Source organism: Oncorhynchus mykiss, chromosome 16 (genome assembly GCF_013265735.2).
Source record: "Oncorhynchus mykiss isolate Arlee chromosome 16, USDA_OmykA_1.1, whole genome shotgun sequence".
In the NCBI taxonomy this organism is placed as follows: domain Eukaryota; kingdom Metazoa; phylum Chordata; class Actinopteri; order Salmoniformes; family Salmonidae; genus Oncorhynchus; species Oncorhynchus mykiss.
This window is the reverse complement of record NC_048580.1, coordinates 62,253,820-62,269,627: the sequence shown is the minus strand read 5'-3', so window position 1 is coordinate 62,269,627 and position 15,808 is coordinate 62,253,820. Positions and strand designations below refer to the sequence as shown.

Below are 15,808 nucleotides of genomic sequence, written 5' to 3'. Positions count from 1 at the left end.
GAAATGGGCACACGCATGGTAGCAGCTAAGGAAAACAGGATAATTGCATTGACCCGGGTCTGCGCACGGATTATCCACGCGTCCTCGCCATCTAGACTCCTCCCCCTCTCTCTGGGGTTTAGGGAAGGACCTCTCTGAAGAGGGCGCGAGGAAGGGGAGGGAGAGGGATGATGAGAGGGGGAGAGAGGAAGGAGGGAGAGGGAGGGAGGGCTGATTCATATAGGCTTAATATTCGTTTACCTACTTAACTCTAAATTGTCTTGAAGTCTGGGACACATAATGATCTTAGGCACAACGGACAAGACACACGAACAGACACACAGTTTTGGCCGAACCAGAGTAGGTTTACAGGGTTGCATTACCCAGGAAACGTTCTCTCAGCCTTGACTAAAGGTTACAGGAAATCTCTTGTTGCCGGTGATGTATTTTGGCAGAGTTTGGCACTAGTGCAGCCATACACTGGCATTTACCTATCAGTGGTATTTTGCCTATCCCATTTTGTGAAAGGTTTTCAGTACAGTAGATCAGGCTGTCAGTAGCTGAATTGCTGTTTCCCCTGGCAGAGCTGTTCTTTAGGTTTGTGAGAGAACTGGTTTAGTTGAAGTCTTGTGTGCAGTAATGGGGTGTTGTCTTTCAGGGGATTGACAGTATTGGTATTGTGTCGTCTGGCCATGGGGTTTTTGCAGTGTGGGTTTAGTGGGCGTATAATTGGTAGGATTGTGTGTTTGAGGATGGGGTTTGGGGTTGTTTGTTTGTGTGTGGGTGTGTGTGTGTGTGTGTGTGTGTGTGTGTGTGTGTGTGTGTGTGTGTGTGTGTGTGTGTGTGTGTGTGTGTCTGTGTGTGTGTGTGTGTGTGTGTGTGTGTGTGTGTGTGTGTGTGTGTGTGTGTGCGTGTGTGCGTGTGTGTGTGTGTGTGTGTGTGTCTGTTTGTGGAGACACCCTCCTGTCCCGTTGGTTTCTGTGATGTCTTCTGGTAAGGATAAGAGGGAGAAGGGCACCTCCACTCTGAGATTAGCTTAATTGCTTCATTCTTTATTGATGGAATAATGCCTAAACACTCTCTCTCTCTCTCTCTCTCTCTCTCTCTCTCTCTCTCTCTCTCTTTCCCTTTCTCTCACTCTCTCTGTCTGTGTGTCTGTGTGTCTGTCTTTCTCTCTTTCCCCTCCTCCTTTTTAATAATGCATCTCCGTAGACACTAGCTCTTCCCCAGGCTGAGCTGTTTTAAGATGCCTCCTCTGAGTGGATGTTTGAGTGGAATAGAAATGCCCTCAGAGATATAGAGTTAAAGGAAAACTCCACCCCAAAAATATATTTAGGTATTTGCTTCATTAGTCCATTGTTGATACAGTCCCGAAATGTTTTGCATGTCAGCAATCAAGATGTATAATTTTGTAGATGTATAATGATGTATAATTTTCAAGATGTATAATGTTCGAAATACAGAAATGTGTCCCATATTACACAAAACGCATCTGTATTTTCAAAGTTACATATCCTGAAAACTTGATTGGTGACATGCAAAACATTTTGGGACTATATCAACAATACATTACTGGTGCTTCCAAACAGTATCAACAGTAACAACCTTGACATGGGAATATATGTTTTAGCTATGCAGTAACTATGCTATGCAGTAACTATGCTATGCAGTAACTATGCTATACAGTAACTATGCTATGCAGTAACTATGCTATACAGTAACTATGCAATGCAGTAACTATGCTATGCAGTAACTATGCTATGCAGTAACTTTGAAATCAACATTTAAAGCGTAGTTATTAGGCAATTGCTCTTTTGGATGGCAATTACACGTTTTCATTTCCCTGCTGTAAAGCAGTGTATCGGTAGGTTTTCTCCACCAAAAAATGGAATCGGTATCGGACCCCTATTGCAAACATCTACTGTGAGCTTGATGTCATTATTGAGTCCAGTGAGCAGTGAATGGACTTGTGTGTGTGTGTGCGCATGTGTGTGCGTGTGCGTGCGCATGTGTGTGTGCGTGCGCATGTGTATGTGTGCGCATGTGCATGTGTGCGTGCGCATGTGTGTGTGCGTGTGTGTGTGTGTGTGTGTGTGTGTGTGTGCGTTAGCGTGTGTGTGTGTGTGTGTGCGTGCGCATGTGTGCGTGTGTGTGTGTGTGTGTGTGTGTGTGTGTGTGTGTGTGTGTGTGTGTGTGTGTGTGTGTGTGTGTGTTCGTTAGCGTGTGTGTGTGTGTGTGCGTGCGCATGTGTGCGTGTGTGTGCGTGCGTGTATAGGTGGCAGGGAAGTCAGGCGCAGGAGAATCAAAACTTGGTGGAATGGAGTAGTTTAATAACTTAAAAAACATAAGGGGAAGCAGAGGGTTAAATACACCACAGGTAATGAATGGGATTGAAACCAGGTGTGTTGGAAGACAAGACAAAACCAATGGAAAATGAAAAATGGATCAATGATGGCTAGAAGACCGGTGACGTCGACCGCCGAGCACCGCCCGAACAAGGAGAGGCTTCGACTTTGGTAGAAGTCGTGACAGTAACCTCCCCCAGCTACAGCAGCTCCAGCAGCACGTCGACACCGGCCTCTGGGACGACCCGGAGGGCGAGGCGCAGGGCGAACCGGATGGAGACATTCTCGCAGCATGGAAAGATCTAACACATCCTCCACCGGAACCCAGCATCTCTCCTCCGGACCGTACCCCTCCCAGTCCACGAGGTACTGAAGGCCCCTCGCCTGACGTCTCGAATCCAAGAAAGATGGATCGAACGGAGTATGCCGGGACCCCCTCGATGTCCAGAGGGGGAGAAGGAACATCCCGCACTTCAGCCTCCTGGAGTGGACCAGCCAACACCGGCCTAAGGAGAGACACATGGAACGAGGAAACATAAATCCTGACTTCCTTAGCTAAAGTGGGCCACCAGTACCTCGCATCAAGACAGCACGCCGTCCGACCTATCACAGGGTGATAAGAGGAGGGTGACGTGTGGACCCAATAGATCAGTCTGTCGTGGACAGCAGACGGAACGTACAGATGCCCAGCTGGACACTGAGGGGGAGAGGGCTCTGCACGTACCGCCTGCTCAATGTCCGCGTCCAGCTCCCACACTAACAGCGCCACCAAACAAAAGGCTGGGAGTATGGGAGTGGGATCCATGGACCGCTCCTCTGTCATACAGCCGGGACAGTGCGTCTGCCTTAACGTTCTGGAGGCCTGGTCTGTAAGAGAGGGTAAACACAAAACAGGTGAAAAACATGGCCCACCTTGCCTGACGAGGATCTCCTTGCCTCCCAGATGTACTCCAGATTGCGATGGTCAGCCCAGATGAGAAAAGGGTGTTTAGCCCCCTCAAGCCAGTGTCTCCACGCCTTCAAGGTCTTTACGACAGCCAACAGCTCCCGGTTCCCCACATCATAGTTTGTGGCACACCCGAGCGCTGAGAGAGCACTGCTCCTATCCCAGCTTCGGATGTGTCCACCTCCACTATGAACGGCAAAGAGGGATCCGGATGAGCCAACACAGGAACCGAGGTAAACAGAGCCTTCAGGTGCCTAAAAGCCCAGGTGCCTAAAAGTCTCAGCTGACCACTGCAAGCGCACCGGGCCCCCCTTTAGCAGTGAGGTAATGGGAGCAGCAACCTGACCAAAATCCTGGATAAACCTCCGGTAGTAGTTGGCAAACCCTAAGAATCGCTGCACCTCCTTTACCGTGGTGGGAGTCGGCCAATTACGCATGGCTGCATTGCGGTCACTCTCCATCTCCACTCCTGACGTGGAAATCCGATGCCCTAGGAAGGAGACGGACTGTTGGAAGAACAGGCATTTCCCAGCCTTGACGTACAGGTCATGCTCCAATAGGCAACCAAGCACTTTGCGCACCAGGGACACATGCTCGAGCGGAGTATATCAAAATGTCATCAATATACACCACTACACCCTGCCCGTGCAGGTCTCTGAAAATCTTATCTACAAATGATTGGAAGACTGATGGAGCATTCATCAACCGATACGGTATGACGAGGTATTCATAATGCCCTGAGGTGGTACTAAATGCCGTCTTCCACTCGTCTCCCTTCCGAATACGCAACAGATTGTACACACTCCTGAGATCCAGTTTAGTGAAGAAGCCCCGTGCATTGACTCAATCGCCATAGCAATAAGAGACCTCGATAATCAATGCCCGAGCGCAAACCTCCATCCTTCTTCTTCACAAAAATGAAACTTGAGGAGACGGGTGAAATGGAGGGCTGAATGTACCCCCGACGGAGGGATTCGGAGATATATGTCTCCATAGCCACCGTCTCCGCTTGCGACAGGGGGTACATGTGACTCCAGGGATATGCAGCGTCTATCAGGAGATTTATCGCACCCTCCCTCCGTCGATGGGGTGGTAATTGAGTCACCTTCTTTTTACAGAAGGCGAGAGCCAAGTCGGCATATTCTGTGGGAATGTGCATGGTGGAGACCTGGTCTGGACTTTCCACCGTAGTAGCACCAACGGAAACCCCTAAACACCTACCTGAGCACTCTCGCGACCACCCCGTGAGAGCCCTCTGTGGCCAAGAAACAGTGGGGTTTTGATAAGATAACCAGGGTAGGCCCAGCACCACGGAATACGCAGGGGAATCAATAAGGAAAAGACTCATCTTTTCCCTGTGACCCCCTGCGTTACCATACTCAAAGGAGCAGTGGCCTCCCTGATAAACCCTGACCCTAATGGTCGACTATCTAAGGCATGAACGGGGAAAGACATATCCACAGGAACAATGGGGATCCCTGAACTATGAGCTAATCCTTTATTAATTAAATTCCCAGCCTCGCTTGAATCTACTAGCGCCTTATGCTGGTAACGCGGGGAAAATTCAGGAAAAGTATCAGAGACAAACATATGTGCAACAGAGGGCTCTGGATGAGAATGGTGCTTACTCACCTGGGGTGATGCCAGAGTGCCCTGCCTGCTACCTCGATTCCCAGAGGAACCAACCCGGGAACCGACCAGCAGTGTGACCTCTGCGGCCACATATGGTGCACGAGCGGGAACCCCCTGTGTGCGGGAGGATGTGCGGGAGGATGGAACAACCAGACCCCGATCTGGACGTCCGCGAATAGCCAGCAGGCTGACAGGTCCACCAGCTGGTCGAAGGTGAGGGTGGTGTCTCTGCAGGCCAGCTCCCGATGGACGTCCTCACGTAGACTACAGCGGTAATGGTTGATCAGGGCCCTGTCTCACCATCCAGCGCCGGCAGCCAGGGTCCTAAACTCAAGCACAAACTCCTGGGAGCTCCTCGTCTCCTGCCTCAGATGGTAGAGGAGCTCACCCACCGCTCTGCCCTCGGGTGGGTGGTCGAATACTCTCCGGAAACAGCGGGTGAACTCCTCAACATCATCCAACGCTGCATCTCCCCCTCCACACACAGCACTGGCCCACTCCAGGACTTACCTGGTGAGGCACGAGACGAGGGCAAAACTCTTCTCACGGTTCGATGGAGCTGGGTGGACCGTGGCCAGGTACAGGCTTAGTTTGAGAAGGAAACCCTGGCAGCCAGCAGCATTTCCGTCGTATCCCTGTGGTATGGATATATGGATCCTGCTAGGTTCAGGTGGAAAAGAAGTGTTCAGGGGAGACCCCGGTTGTGCTGGTAGAGGCGCTGGAAAAACTCCCTGTGTCTCCCAGCGGTCCATATTCTGGACAGCGCGATCCATGGCGGTGCTCGGTTTGGAAATCATTGCCGTATGTTCCATGACGCGCGCCTCCACCTCCATGGCTGGGGTACCTTCTCCTGCTGACTTCATGTTGGTCAGAGATTCTGTCACAGTCGTGTGTATAGGTGGCAGGGAAGTCAGGCGCAGGAGAATCAAAACTTGGTGGAATGGAGTTGTTTAATAACTTAAAACACATAACTCCAAAACCATAAAATACAATGAGACAAAGTGGGTACCCGTCGCGCACCAAATACAAAACACGAATACTGAACATAAAACAATCTCTGACAAAGACATGAGGGAAAACATACGGTTAAATACACCACAGGTAATGAATGGGATTGAAACCAGGTGTGTTGGAAGACAAAACCAATGGAAAATGAAAAATGGATCAATGATGGCTAGAAACCGGTGACGTCGACCGCCGAGCACCGCCCGAACAAGGAGAGGCTTCGACTTCGGCAGAAGTCGTGACAGCATGTAGTGTGCATTTGTTTTAAAACACATTTTGTTATATTATAAAGCATGGATTTGATAGGTTTCTGTTTTCTACAGTAAACAGCGTAAGATCATTATGATTCAAATAGGGTATGTACTTGTATGACAACATTACAATTTTATTCCATGGAATGTATTTATTTATGTAATGCATCTATTTGATAGGGACAGTATTTAGAAATAAAATCTATAAATACGTTGTACAAATCTGTTTTATAATTCAGTACCGTATAACATCTTCTATTTGTTCATGTGAACACAGCGAGGTAATTGCTCTCTCTTCCTGTTAGCATTATACTGTGGGCTGCACAGTTGCTGTTTGGCCTAATAAAAAAATAACTTGTGAGTTCTGAGGGGTTTTTCCGCCTGTGAAAACCCCATATTGTGACCTTTTGGGTTGGCTAGGGGGGATTTTTGGAGATGGTTGGGATTGACAGCGTGACATGACATGTACACACGCACACGCACACGCACACACGCACACGCACACACACACACACACACACACACACACACACACTCACGCACGCACGCACGCGCGCACACGCACACGCACACACACACACACAGTGGTGGAAAAAGTATTTGTTTGACATATTGTAGTAAAAGTAAAGATAACTTAATAGAAAATGACTCAAGTAAAAGTGAAATTCACACAGGAAAATAGTACTTGAGTAAAAGTATTTGGTTTGAAATACACTGAAGTATCAACAGTAAATGTAATTGCTAAATTATTCTTAAGCATAAAACATTTAAAGTAAAAGTATAAATCATGTCAAATTTCTTATATTAAGCAAACCAGACGGCACCATTTAAAATTGTTTTAAATATTTACAGATAGCCGGGGGCTATCTCCATCAGTCAGACATCATTTACACACACAGCATGTGTTTAGTGAGTCCGTCAGATCAGAGGCAGTAGGGATGACCAGGGATGTTCTCTTGATAAGTGTGTGAATTGGACCATTTTCTTGTCCTGATAAGCATTCAAAATGTAACGAGTACTTTTGGGTGTCAAGAAAAATGTATGGAGTAAAAAGTATATTATTTTATTTAGGAATGTAGTGAAGTAAAAGTAAAAGTTGTCAAAAATATAAAAAGTACAGATACCCCAAAAACATCTTAAGTAGTACTTTAAAGTATTTTTACTTAATTACTTTACACCACTGCACACACACACACACACACACACACACACACACACACACACACACACACACACACACACACACACACACACACACACACACACACACACACACACACACATACACACACACACACACACACACACACACACACACACACACACTGCTTAGATCATCTGATAATGTACATACATGTGGGTTGTTATTTTTGTTCCCTCCAGCCCTAACTCATGGATTACATATACAATGTTTGAGGAAGGTGTGAAATCCCACCTCTTTATCTGAGCTGAACTTCCTCTCTCTGCTCTCTGCTGGGGTTTCACAATCTACCCCACAGCTACAACCACACACACAGTCATACACAGTACTCACACACAGGCACACACGTACACACACACACTTGTTTTGGGTCATAAGCTGTTTAAGGGCCCTTCCATATATTGTATAAACAAAGTATTTATTCAAGATGAGGTCAGGGTCTTAATTCTGCCTGAATGCAGATTATATGTTGCTCGTATAGATGTGTTATTAGACTAGGCCTAGTGTGTTGGTCACCTTGGAAACCATGTTAGGAGATCATTTTCATTACATACAATCGCTTTATTTTTGTTAGCCGAGTACCAGACAGGCATTCTGCTTTTCGGTTGTTTTTAGTTGTGCATGTTTGTATGACTTTATACCGTCATCCCTCTGACAAGTGTGTTTGGGCCTGTATGACTTTATACCGTCATCCCTCTGAGAAGCGTGTTTGGGCCTGTATGACTTTATACCGTCATCCCTCTGACAAGCGTGTTTGGGCCTGTATGACTTTATACCGTCATCCCTCTGACAAGTGTGTTTGGGCCTGTATGACTTTATACCGCCATTCCTCTGAGAAGCGTGTTTGGGCCTGTATGACTTTATACCGTCATCCCTCTGAGAAGCGTGTTTGGGCCTGTATGACTTTATACCGTCATCCCTCTGAGAAGCGTGTTTGGGCCTGTATGACTTTACACCGTCATCCCTCAGACAATTCTCTGCGGGCCTTCCAAACTCACCTGTGGTAGCCAGATTGGCTTCCTCAAAACAGCCCGCATTCCTTCACTTCCTCATCTACTTTTTCTCTTGTTCTCCCTTCCTTCTTCCCAAGTCTCCACAGTCTAAAGGTGAACGTCTGAAATAATGAATCAGCTCTCCTTTCATCCCCTTCCGCTCTGTACTCCAGTTAAGACTCTCCCCATAGTATTTGCACTTCATTAAACTTGAAATAGGTTTAATATTTAAAACATTGTGAACAGATTTCAACCCCCTCGCCCCCCTTGCACCTCTCTGCTTTTCTCTCTGTCCTCTTTTTCACAGTTTAATAATCTACTTTAATATTTCTCTTCTTCCACCTAATTCACTCCCTCTCCAATAAAAACCAAAATAGATGTCATATTTCTTCATTTTGAACCCCTCTCTTCACAACTCAGTGCTTGACAAGCACTCTGTTATGCCTGGTGTTGAAGTGTCTCTCTCTTTCTCTGTTCCTCTCTCTTCCTGTCTCTTCCTCTCTCTCTCTCTCCTTCATTAATCTAGATTCTCACAGTTGTTCTGTAAACTGGGTTATGTACTGGGTTATGTACTGGGTTATGTACTGGGTTATGCCTGATGTTGAAGTCTCTCTCTCTCTCTCGCTCTCTCTCTCTCTCTCTCTCTCTCTCTTTTCCTCTCTGCCTCTCTTTTCCTCTCTGCCTCTATTTTCCTCTCTGCCTCTATTTTCCTCTCTGCCTCTATTTTCCTCTCTGTCTCTCTTTTCCTCTCTGCCTCTATTTTCCTCTCTGCCTCTATTTTCCTCTCTGCCTCTATTTTCCTCTCTGCCTCTATTTTCCTCTCTGCCTCTATTTTCCTCTCTGCCTCTATTTTCCTCTCTGCCTCTCTCTTTTCCTCTCTGTCTCTCTTTTCCTCTCTGTCTCTCTTTTCCTCTCTGTCTCTCTTTTCCTCTCTGCCTCTCTCTTTTCCTCTCTGTCTCTCTTTTCCTCTCTGTCTCTCTTTTCCTCTCTGTCTCTCTTTTCCTCTCTGCCTCTCTCTTTTCCTCTCTGTCTCTCTTTTCCTCTCTGCCTCTCTCTTTTCCTCTCTGTCTCTCTTTTCCTCTCTGCCTCTCTTTTCCTCTCTGTCTCTCTTTTCCTCTCTGTCTCTCTTTTCCTCTCTGCCTCTCTCTTTTCCTCTCTGCCTCTCTCTTTTCCTCTCTGCCTCTCTCTTTACCTCTCTGCCTCTCTCTTTTCCTCTCTGCCTCTCTCTTTTCCTCTCTGTCTCTCTTTTCCTCTCTGTCTCTCTCTTTTCCTCTCTGTCTCTCTCTTTTCCTCTCTGTCTCTCTTTTCCTCTCTGCCTCTCTCTTTTCCTCTCTGTCTCTCTTTTCCTCTCTGCCTCTCTTTTCCTCTCTGTCTCTCTTTTCCTCTCTGTCTCTCTTTTCCTCTCTGCCTCTCTCTTTTCCTCTCTGCCTCTCTCTTTTCCTCTCTGCCTCTCTCTTTACCTCTCTGCCTCTCTCTTTTCCTCTCTGCCTCTCTCTTTTCCTCTCTGTCTCTCTTTTCCTCTCTGTCTCTCTCTTTTCCTCTCTGCCTCTCTTTTCCTCTCTGTCTCTCTTTTCCTCTCTGTCTCTCTTTTCCTCTCTGTCTCTCTTTTCCTCTCTGTCTCTCTTTTCCTCTCTGTCTCTCTTTTCCTCTCTGTCTCTCTCTTTTCCTCTCTGCCTCTCTTTTCCTCTCTGTCTCTCTTTTCCTCTCTGTCTCTCTTTTCCTCTCTGCCTCTCTCCTTTCCTCTCGGCCTCTCTCCTTTCCTCTCTGCCTCTCTCCTTTCCTCTCTGCCTCTCTCTTTTCCTCTCTGCCTCTCTTTTCCTCTCTGCCTCTCTTTTCCTCTCTGCCTCTCTTTTCCTCTCTGCCTCTCTTTTCCTCTCTGCCTCTCTTTTCCTCTCTGCCTCTCTCCTTTCCTCTCTGCCTCTCTCTTTTCCTCTCTGCCTCTCTTTTCCTCTCTGTCTCTCTTTTCCTCTCTGCCTCTCTTTTCCTCTCTGTCTCTCTTTTCCTCTCTGCCTCTCTCCTTTCCTCTCGGCCTCTCTCCTTTCCTCTCTGCCTCTCTCCTTTCCTCTCTGCCTCTCTCTTTTCCTCTCTGCCTCTCTTTTCCTCTCTGCCTCTCTTTTCCTCTCTGCCTCTCTTTTCCTCTCTGCCTCTCTTTTCCTCTCTGCCTCTCTCCTTTCCTCTCGGCCTCTCTCCTTTCCTCTCTGCCTCTCTCCTTTCCTCTCTGCCTCTCTCCTTTCCTCTCTGCCTCTCTCTTTTCCTCTCTGCCTCTCTTTTCCTCTCTGCCTCTCTTTTCCTCTCTGCCTCTCTTTTCCTCTCTGCCTCTCTTTTCCTCTCTGTCTCTCTTTTCCTCTCTGTCTCTCTTTTCCTCTCTGTCTCTCTTTTCCTCTCTGCCTCTCTTTTCCTCTCTGCCTCTCTCTTTTCCTCTCTGTCTCTCTTTTCCTCTCTGCCTCTCTTTTCCTCTCTGCCTCTCTTTTCCTCTCTGCCTCTATTTTCCTCTCTGCCTCTCTTTTCCTCTCTGTCTCTCTTTTCCTCTCTGTCTCTCTTTTCCTCTCTGCCTCTCTTTTCCTCTCTGTCTCTCTTTTCCTCTCTGCCTCTCTTTTCCTCTCTGTCTCTCTTTTCCTCTCTGCATCTCTCTTTTCCTCTCTGCCTCTCTCTTTTCCTCTCTGCCTCTCTTTTCCTCTCTGCCTCTCTCTTTTCCTCTCTGCCTCTCTTTTCCTCTCTGCATCTCTCTTTACCTCTCTGTCTCTCTTTTCCTCTCTGCCTCTCTTTTCCTCTCTGCCTCTCTTTTCCTCTCTGTCTCTCTTTTCCTCTCTGCCTCTCTCTTTTCCTCTCTGTCTCTCTTTTCCTCTCTGCCTCTCTTTTCCTCTCTGCCTCTCTTTTCCTCTCTGCATCTCTCTTTACCTCTCTGTCTCTCTTTTCCTCTCTGCCTCTCTTTTCCTCTCTGCCTCTCTTTTCCTCTCTGTCTCTCTTTTCCTCTCTGCCTCTCTCTTTTCCTCTCTCTCTCTCTTTTCCTCTCTGCCTCTCTTTTCCTCTCTGTCTCTCTTTTCCTCTCTGCCTCTCTCTTTTCCTCTCTGTCTCTCCTTTCCTCTCTGCCTCTCTTTTCCTCTCTGTCTCTCTTTTCCTCTCTGCCTCTCTCTTTTCCTCTCTGTCTCTCTTTTCCTCTCTGCCTCTCTCTTTACCTCTCTGTCTCTCTTTTCCTCTCTGTCTCTCTTTTCCTCTCTGCATCTCTCTTTACCTCTCTGTCTCTCTTTTCCTCTCTGCCTCTATTTTCCTCTCTGCATCTCTCTTTACCTCTCTGCCTCTCTTTTCCTCTCTGCCTCTCTCTTTTCCTCTCTGTCTCTCTTTTCCTCTCTGCATCTCTCTTTACCTCTCTGCCTCTCTTTTCCTCTCTGTCTCTCTTTTCCTCTCTGCCTCTCTTTTCCTCTCTGCCTCTCTCTTTTCCTCTCTGCCTCTCTCCTTTCCTCTCTGCCTCTCTCCTTTCCTCTCTGCCTCTCTCCTTTCCTCTCTGCCTCTCTCTTTTCCTCTCTGCCTCTCTCCTTTCCTCTCTGCCTCTCTCCTTTCCTCTCTGCCTCTCTCTTTTCCTCTCTGCCTCTCTATTTTCCTCTCTGCCTCTCTCTTTTCCTCTCTGCCTCTCTCTTTTCCTCTCTGCCTCTCTCTTTTCCTCTCTGCCTCTCTTTTCCTCTCTGCCTCTCTTTTCCTCTCTGCCTCTCTCTTTTCCTCTCTGCCTCTCTTTTCCTCTCTGCCTCTCTTTTCCTCTCTGTCTCTCTCTTTTCCTCTCTGCCTCTCTCTTTTCCTCTCTGCCTCTCTTTTCCTCTCTGCCTCTCTCTTTTCCTCTCTGCCTCTCTCTTTTCCTCTCTGCCTCTATTTTCCTCTCTGCCTCTCTCTTTTCCTCTCTGCCTCTCTCCTTTCCTCTCTGCCTCTCTCCTTTCCTCTCTGCCTCTCTCTTTTCCTCTCTGCCTCTCTATTTTCCTCTCTGCCTCTCTCTTTTCCTCTCTGCCTCTCTATTTTCCTCTCTGCCTCTCTCTTTTCCTCTCTGCCTCTCTCTTTTCCTCTCTGCCTCTCTCTTTTCCTCTCTGCCTCTCTTTTCCTCTCTGCCTCTCTTTTCCTCTCTGCCTCTCTCTTTTCCTCTCTGCCTCTCTTTTCCTCTCTGCCTCTCTTTTCCTCTCTGCCTCTCTCTTTTCCTCTCTGCCTCTCTTTACCTCTCTGTCTCTCTTTTCCTCTCTGCCTCTCTTTTCCTCTCTGCCTCTCTCTTTTCCTTTCTGCCTCTCTCTTTTCCTCTCTGCCTCTATTTTCCTCTCTGCCTCTATTTTCCTCTCTGCCTCTTTCTTTTCCTCTCTGTCTCTCTTCTCCTCTCCATGTCTGTTTTTACTCCCTCAATCTCTCTCCTACCCACCCCCCTTTCAGCCTTCTCCTCTCCACCCTGTTGACTTTTTGTGCCCCTGTCACCCACCTCCCTTCATTTCCCCCTCTCCCTCCCTCCATTCACCCCCTCCACTTCCTCCCTATCCCCCAGTTTTGTGTTGGCACTGAATGGGGCTGAGTGGTTATTTGTCATGTTGGTAGTCGTGACGGAAGACTGTAATACTGCTCTTTCCCCTCCTTTCTCTCTTTCTCTATCTCGCTCACTCTCTCTCTTCTGACTCTTGTGTCTCTCTTTCAGTAGCCCACTGTTCTATTATCACCGTGGTAACCACTACTTCTCACCGCCCACCCTTCATATTTTGTTCTATGACCTCACCTCCTGTTGGACATTATGGACCGTACACCAGCTGAAACCCCCTACACCTACTCCACAAAAACACACACAGACGTACACATCAACACACACACACACACACACACACACACACACACACACACACACACACACACACACACACACACACACACACTCCAATATGCTTTGCACTCTTATTTATTTGATCATGTTTGTTATCATCTATAAAGCAGAAATCTGGACCCCCTCCACCCCATCCTCTCTTCCCTTTCTCTCCCTTCCTCTGTTCCCCTCCCTCCCTATGTGTTGCACACAGTGACACCTGATCTATTTATAACCCTCTGGCTCCATACAATCCCGGTGGACAGGAAGACACCTCCTCCCTAGGCCTGACCATTACTTTTTCCAAAACGTCAGCACCCCCCACCTCTCAACAGACTGCCAATGGAACACAACTGAGAGGGAGGGAGAGGAGGAGGAGAGGAGGAGAGAGGAAGGTGGAGGAGAAGGGAGAGGAGAGCATTATGGGAGGGTGGAAGAGAGAAGAGAGAGAGCGTTGGGGGGGTTAAAGATGATCCACCCCACCCTGCACCTGGGCAGGACCTGTGCTCCCCAGATAACCGCAGCCCACACACAGACACACACACAGACACACAGACACACACACACACAGACACACACAGACACACACACACACACACACACACACACACACACACACACACACACACACACACACACACACACACACACACACACACACACAGACAGACAGACAGACAGACAGACAGACAGACAGACAGACAGACAGACAGACAGACAGACAGACAGACACACACAGACACACACGTGCACACGCACACACACACACACACACACACACACACACACACATTCCATGCACATTGATCGCTGAGATCTAAAGACTTACCCAGAAGGCCTCCTGACAGGATGTCCTGTTGGCACAGGGGGCTGCTGTGGTTGAACATGTACAGTGTCACAAGCACACACATGCATATAGAGAGAAGATTGACTGATTTAGTCAAATGGATGTGCGTTGAGAAGGAACCAGTCGAGGGGAAGGACAGTAGTGTGGAGTAGAGTGTGTGGGTGTGTTTTTATGTGTGTCTGTATTTGTCTATGTGTGTCTGAATGTGGCTTTTAAGTGCTATGTGGTGAAATGGTTTATCTTCTGTTGTCGAAAGCTCCCTCGCCCTCTTTCCCTCCCTCCTTCTCTCAGTGGGGGAAACTATAACAAACACCACCCAACCATCTCATTGGTCCCAAGAGAGAAAGAGAGAGGAGAAGCCCTCAAAAACCAAACCCTTCTCTCCTTTTCTCTCTCTCCTTCTCTCTCTCCTCTCTCTCCTTCTCTCTCTCATCTCTCTCCTTCTCTCTCTCCTCTCTCTCATTCTCTCTCTCCTCTCTCTCCTTCTCTCTCTCCTCTCTCTCCTCTCTCTCCTTCTCTCATTCCTCTCTCTCCTTCTCTCTCTCCTCTCTCTCCTTCTCTCTCCTCTCTCTCCTTCTCTCTCCTCTCTCTCCTTCTCTCTCCTCTCTCTTCTTCTCTCTCTCCTCTCTGTCCTTCTCTCTCTCCTCTCTCTCCTTCTCTCTCTCCTCACTCTCCTTCTCTCATTCCTGTTTTAATTCTGTTTATTTTAGAGGTTTGATCTCTTCTATTTACTGTACTGAGCCCCCCCCATGCCTCACACACTCCTTTACCCGTCTGACCGGTATGGTGGGGGAAGGAGGGGGGGGGGGGGGGGGTATTTGTACAAATGTAGGCCCTAACAGGATGTGCAGGTCTGCTGGCTTGTGGGTGTGTCAGCTTGGCCCAGTCACAACACACACACACAAACACAGTTGTGGGAGGGTTGCTGCTTCATCCTTCCAACCCCCTCTCTCACCCGTTCCACGCCTCCATCTTTCAACACTCCCTCCCTTGCTCACCTCCTCTCTGTCCTTCCCTTGTGACAACAGCCTCCTCCCTTCTTTTAAATAAGACAAATACGCGTTATTAAATGTAACCTTTATTTAACTAGGCAAGTCAGTTAAGAACCCCAGCCAAACCCGGACGACATTGGGCAAATTTTGCGCGCCCTTTGGGACTCCCAATCACGTCCAGATGTGATACAGCCTGGATCCAAACCAGGGACTGTAGTGATGCCGCTTGCACTGAGATGCAGTGGGGAACCCAGGACTGAAGACTTGGCCAATGAGAATGAAGACTTGGCCAATGAGAATGAAGACTTGGCCAATGAGAATGAGAACAATTGATGGGTTTTTGCGTTGAGTGCTTTGCTGTAGGGTGGTGGTTGGGTATGTGTGTGTTGTGTGTTGTGTTGTGTTGTGTGTGTGTTGTGTGTTGTGTTGTGTTGTGTGTGTGTTGTGTGTTGTGTTGTGTGTGTGTTGTGTGTTGTGTTGTGTGTTGTGTTATGTTGTGTGTGTTGTGTTGTGTATTGTGTTGTGTGTTGTGTGTTGTGTTGTGTTGTGTGTGTGTTGTGTGTTGTGTTGTGTGTGTGTTAGGCTGGCTGTTTTATTTTTTGTTGCCTCCCCAGTGTAGCAGTTAGACTGTTTGGCTGTTTGGCCTTATCCAAGTTCCCCTGAACTCCAACGCATCTCAAGGTTTGGTGTGTGTGTCTTGTGTCTGTGTGTGTGTTTGTGTGTGTGTGTGTGTGTGTGTGTGTGTGTGTGTGTGTGTGTGTGTGTGTGTGTGTGTGTGTGTGTTGATTAGGTGTGGGGGGGA

The 15,808-nt window shown here is 47.9% G+C and overlaps 1 protein-coding gene across 3 annotated transcripts in view; it reads left to right on the top strand.

Moving 5' to 3' along the window:
• Positions 1-15,808, top strand: part of LOC110529871 (zinc finger and BTB domain-containing protein 46-like) — a 129,980-nt gene that overhangs the window by 41,581 nt on the left and 72,591 nt on the right. The window lies entirely within an intron of this gene.